Here is a 6,083-nt window from a genome sequence, read left to right on the forward strand (position 1 = left end):
TTAAAAGAACAAATCTTTGTGATTTTCCAGGGAACTAAAAAATAGTTTTAGGCATAAGAGAGATCCTGAATTTTTTTTTTTTTTTTTGCTATATATAGGATCCAATTTTGACCAGCTGCGAAAAGCATTTGTAAGAGGAAATTTGGACACTGGGCTAAGATAGCTCCTGGGTGACTGAGAAACAATATTTGACTAAGTAATCAAAATGACAATAAAATATTTGAAAGTAAACATAGAAGTTAACATGAATTGAAAAGAACCTTATGTTGTAAGTGAAAAATCTTTGTTTTGTTGTTTTTTTCATAAAAGTCTTAATAAAGTCAATATAAAGTTCAGAACATTATTTTGGTAAGACCCAGAACCTTTACTATAGGTAGATTATAAAGAAGATAAAGAATGGCCTTTCGTGTTATAGGCAAATAAAGCCATTCGATATTAAAGCAAGAGGTAAGCCTATCAACATTGAGTGAATTTTGCTGTAATTTCAACACATTTCATTGCTTTTATTTCATATGTGGGTACATTAAACCAAGGCAAATAAATTTACCTTTCTATGTTTTGACTTTTATTATGTGTTTTCAAATTCTGAAACAAATTGACACTTAAAGACAGTAGTTCTCTCTCAGGGCCCATGATTTCAAAAAAAAAAAACCCAACATAATAATGCTGAAATGTTGTTTATGTTAACATGCAATGGATTTATCAGTACCATCTTAATGAATCAATCAATAAATGAGAATATTAAAAATTTCTTAGTTTTAATTTCCAATATGGTTACAATCCACATATATAAATGCTTTTTGAGGTCTGTGGTAGGCAGCCTCTAATGATCAACAGTGATCCTGACTCCTGGTATTCACACCTTTGTGTAATGTTCTTTCCTTGAGTGTGGGCTGCTGTATTGACTTCCTTCTAATGAATCATCTATGGCAGAAGTGATGAGATGTCACTTCTGATATCAGGTGTCAAAAACACTATGACTTCCTTCTTGGGTGCTCTCAGTTACTCCCTGGCTCACACACTCTGAGGGAAGCTTTCTGTCATGTTGTGACCTGTCTTATAGAGAGGCTTACGTAGCAAGAAAGTGAGAGAGACTTTTGACCAATAGCCAGTGAGAAACTGAAGACCACTGCCTAATAGTCCATGATAAACTGAGTCCATCTGACAGCTGCATGAGTGAGTTTGGAAGTGGATTCTTCCCCAGTTGAGATTTCACATGAGACTGCATTCCTGGCCAGTGACTTGACTGTAAAGTCTTGGAGACCTTGAGCCTTCCAAAGATAGAAAATCATTGTATACTCTTACAATGAGACTTTAGGCCTTTCTGAATTAGGGAAACGCAGACACACAGAGAGCTTATACCTTCAAGAATAAACAGAAAGCCAAGAGAAGTATCCCTGACCCATGAGCCTCTGCCATGCACTCCCACTGTCTGATCGAAATGTGGCATGATACCCAGGGCTGGTGATTGCTGCTGTTTTGACAATGGAAATATAATGTGGTGAGAGGAGAGGGCTTCTCCCTCCTGGGGCTCATAATGGCCAGAGAAGATTCCATGGGAGGCCTGTGCTGCCTGCTCTCTCCCCTCAATTTGCTTTTGTGGTTAATGTTCATCAGTGTGTTGGCAGTTTTTGCCTGGATGAGGGGCTACCTAATAATGTCTGACTTTAACTCCAGAAACAAGAGTGAAGGAGAGGTTATCTTGACCTACTTTCCTGTGACTCATCTGGTCATGACTGCTATTTGCTGTTTCCTTATTATCGTGGGGATGTCAGGATATTGTGGAACAATGAAAAAGCCCTGTTGCTTCTTGCATAGTACTTTGGAAGTTTACTTGTCATTTTCTGTGCAGAACTGGCTAGTGGCATTTGGACATATGAAGAGAAATGCATGGTTCTAGTACAGTGGTTAGATGTAGTCACTTTGAAAGCCAGAATGGCAAATATGACTCACCTGGATACCAGTGGCTTCCTCATGGTTGGAAGTTTTTTAGTGGGAGTTTAAGTGTTGTGGAGTGGTATGTTTCAATGACTGGTTGGAAGTGGCAGGGATGGACTGGCCCCCAGAATCCTGCTGTGCTAGAGAATTCCCAGGATGTTCCAAACAAACCCACCAGGAAGGTCTCAGTGATGTTTATCAAGAGGGTAGTGGGAAGAAAAATGTTTTCTTTTGAAAGGAACCAAACAATCACAAGTGCTAAGGTTTCTGAGAATTTCCATTAAAGTGACACAAACCTGGCCATGATTCTCACCACTACTTATCTCTGGGCTCTGTATTATGAGAGAAGGGAGCCTGAGACAGACCAAATGATATCCCTGAAGACACCTCTCAGCAAGAATGACACCCCTAAGAATGACACCTCTCAGCAACTCATGTTAATCAGTAGAACTGTTGAAACCAAACCTGTCAAGGATCTTTGAACACACATTCACAGCAAACAGCTTTAATACACACTTTGAAATGGAGTAGTTATAAAGAATGTCAAAGAAGGAAATCACAAACTTATCTTACTGGACTTGTGAATTTTTGAGTACACACTTGTCTATTTCAGAAACTTGTAGAAATAAATGTTGTTATGAAAGAATGGCTAAGTGTATAATTTTCTACCATTATAAATGAAGAGAAAAAAAGGTTTCATATTATGTCATGAGCTGGACAATAATTGATGCTCTTTATAATGCTAAGAACAGATTCAATACCCACTTTTATAGCTTCCATATGATTTTTTTACTGAACACAGTTCTGTTTTGAGATGGCATGGTTTGATCAGCATTTCTGCCTCCACATAAACGAGCCACATATGGTAGGATTGGAAATATAGTAATGTTGATTACTTCTACCAACTAGTATACAAAGTACCAATCAACTGCTAACGTAGGAAGGCAGACAGTGATAATAACTTTTATTGCTTGGTGATATATTCTTTTGAGGGTGAATAGATTATACATAAGAAAGCTTTTAAGATTGGTGAATACCTACATGTGATTTTTGTATTACTAAAATATACTTACCACTTGTAAGAGCAAACTAACATATTGTCTTAAAGTGAACAGGGATATATGTGTTTATCAGTCTGTGTTAAGTCTTTATAATTCAATAGATTTCAGTTTTTATAATGTTAATAATAATAATTGTAAAAAAGATAAATTTGTCCCGTATAGCATCATTATTTTTACTTTTCCTATAAACAGAGTTTTAAAAATCTGTTTTGGATTTATATATTAGTACATATATAGCTGAATTCAAACACTTAACCACTAATTTTGAAAATTACTAGTGTGATACACAGGAATCATTATTCAGAATGTGGTCTGATCTCTAGGAAATATTAACAGGAAAGTTACCACACAACTTAGTTGATTTAGCAAAGAACTGGATGCTATTTTTCTTCCAAACTAAGACACTTTTTGACACTAAACAGAGACACACAGACACACAGACACACAGACACACACACACACACACACACACACACACACACACAGTTTAAATTTATTATATATATTTAAAGACAGAGTCTCCCTCTGTCACTCAGGTAGAGTGCAGTGGCATAATCAGAGCTCACTGTAACCTCAAGCTCCTGGGCCTCAAGTGATCCTCCCATCTTGGCTTCCCAAAGAGCTGGAATTACAGGTATGAACCACTGTGCCCAGTGGACACTAAATGCTTTTTAAAAGAGTTTATCTTTGCCTTCTCCAAATAAGAATCGACAGTCTCCAAGTCAATATAATTCCACAGACAATGGTGTTCTTTTCCTCCAGAAAAAAATGCTTGTGAGAGTCTGGTAAGTGACAATTTAACTAGAGACTATCTTTATTTTCCTGATAGTATACTGATATGGATTGGCTCTATGCCCTCACCCAGATCTCATGTCAAATTGTAATCCCCACGTGTTGGAGGAAGAGCCCGCTGGGAGGTGATTGAATCATGGGTGTGGACTTCCCCCTTGTTCTCATGATAGTCAGGGAGTTCTCACGATGTCTCATTTTTTGAAAGTATGTGGCACTTACACCCTCACACATTTTCTCTCTCCTGCTCTGCCATGTCTAAGACATACTTGCTTTCCTTTCTCTTTCTTTCAGGATTGTAAGTTTCCTGAGGCTTTCCAGCCATGCTTCCTGTTAAGCCTGTGAAACTGTGAGTCAATTAAACATCTTTTCTTCATAAATTACCCAGTCTCAGGTAGTTTTTTATAGCAATGTGAAAATGAACTAATACTGTGGTGAATTACACAGATTATTACATTTTTTGCAAGATCAAATTATATTTATTTGAAATGAGAACATTTTATTACATTTTGTGTATCATGTTTATTTCCCAGAATGCAGAAAGAAAATTAAAATAAGTGTTAATAAATGCTTTTTAGAGAGTAATAAATAATAGATAAAAATATCACCATTACAGGTATAAAAAAGCTGTTTTTCTTCTCAATGGGCACCAAATGCTTAACTGATTTGAGATAAAAGTGGACAAATAAATGAAAAGGGGTGTCACATGGGATTGTCTGTCATCTCTCTCAAAAGAGAATGGAGTTCTGTCATCTACCTAGAAAAAGAACCCAAATTGTGAATGCACAAAACCAAATTCTCAATCATTGCCACTACGAGTGGAGAATAACTTTTTGACCAAAAATTTGTTTGGCCAAAAAACAAAACAAAAAATTCAGTTAAGATAAAAAACCTAGATAAAAGGAGACTTAATGTAATAATGTCATTAACTATTTGCTACTGGGTTTTCCAGCAGTAATAGTTTGCCTTCATAAAGCTGTTTGCTTCCTGAGTAAAACTAGCCATGGAAATTCAGCTTAGCCCACTGGTGTAATCCAAAGTTCTCTAAGCAGTGCCATCTTGGAATCCTGTATTCAAGAACCTGTTCTTTGAAATATTGCATTACTCTGTTTTCATGCTGCTTATAAAGACATACCCAAGACTGGGCAACTTAAAGAAGAAAGAGGTTTAATGGACTCACAGTTTTGTGTGGCTGAGGAGGCATCACAATCATGGTAGAAGGTGAAAGGGACATCTCATATGGCAGCAGACAAGAGAAAAGAGCTTGTGCACAGAAACTCCCATTTTTTAAGCCATCAGATCTCATGAGTCTTATTTACTATCAAGAGAACAGCACAGGACAGTACCAATCCTGTGATTCAGTTATCTCCCACCAGGTCTTTCCCACATCACATGGGAATTATGGGAGTTATAAGATGAGATTTGGGTGCTCACTTCAGCAGCACATATACTAAAATTGGAACAATACAGAGAAGATTAGCATGGTCCCTGCTCTGGGATGACAAATTTGTGAAGTGTTCCATATTTTTATGGAACCAAAAGAGAGCCCACATAGCCAAGTCAATTCTAAGCAAAAAGGACAAAGTGGGAAGCATCACACTACCTGACTTCAAGCTATACTACAAGGCTACAGTAATCAAAACCTCATGGCTCTGGTACCAAAACAGAGATATAGACCAATGGAACAGAACAGAGGCCTTGGAGGCAACAGCACACATCTACAACTATCTGATCTTTGACAAACCTGACAAAAACAAGCAATGGGGAAAGGATTCCCTGTTTAATAAATGGTGTTAGAAAACTGGCTAGCCATGTGCAGAAAGCAGAAGCTGGACCCATTCCTGACACCTTACACTAAAATTAACTCCAGATGGATTAAAGACTTAAACATAGGCCCTAACACCATAAAAACCTTAGAAGAAAACCTAGGCAAAACCATTCAGGACATAGGCATAGGCAAGTACTTCATGATTAAAACACCAAAAGCACTGGCAACCAAACTGAAAATAGACAAACGGGACCAAATTAAACTCCAGAGCTTCTGCACAGCAAAAGAAACAGTCATTAGAGTGAACCGTCAACCAACCAGAATGGGAAAATTTTTTTGCAATCTACCCATCTGACAAAGGACTTATATCTGGAATCTATAAATAACTAAAACAGATTTACAAGAAAAAAACAAACCCATTCAAAAGTGGGCGAAGGATATGAACAGACAGTTTTCAAAACAAGACATATATGAGGCCAACAAACATGAAAAAATGGTCATCATTACTGGTCATTAGAGAAATGAAA

At 37.2% G+C, this 6,083-nt stretch overlaps 1 non-coding gene and 1 pseudogene across 1 annotated transcript; both read left to right on the plus strand.

Annotated features, from left to right (window-relative positions):
• Nucleotides 1–1,537: 1,537 nt before the first annotated feature.
• On the plus strand, nt 1,538–2,469 carry LOC108301090 (annotated as a pseudogene).
• A 2,745-nt stretch (nt 2,470–5,214) lies between these two features.
• On the plus strand, nt 5,215–5,317 carry LOC119470504. The gene has a single exon (XR_005199411.1). It is a non-coding gene; the product is annotated as a U6 spliceosomal RNA (small nuclear RNA).
• Nucleotides 5,318–6,083: the final 766 nt, after the last annotated feature.

This window comes from Cebus imitator, unplaced genomic scaffold, assembly GCF_001604975.1.
Source record: "Cebus imitator isolate Cc_AM_T3 unplaced genomic scaffold, Cebus_imitator-1.0 Scaffold32, whole genome shotgun sequence".
NCBI lineage: Eukaryota > Metazoa > Chordata > Mammalia > Primates > Cebidae > Cebus > Cebus imitator.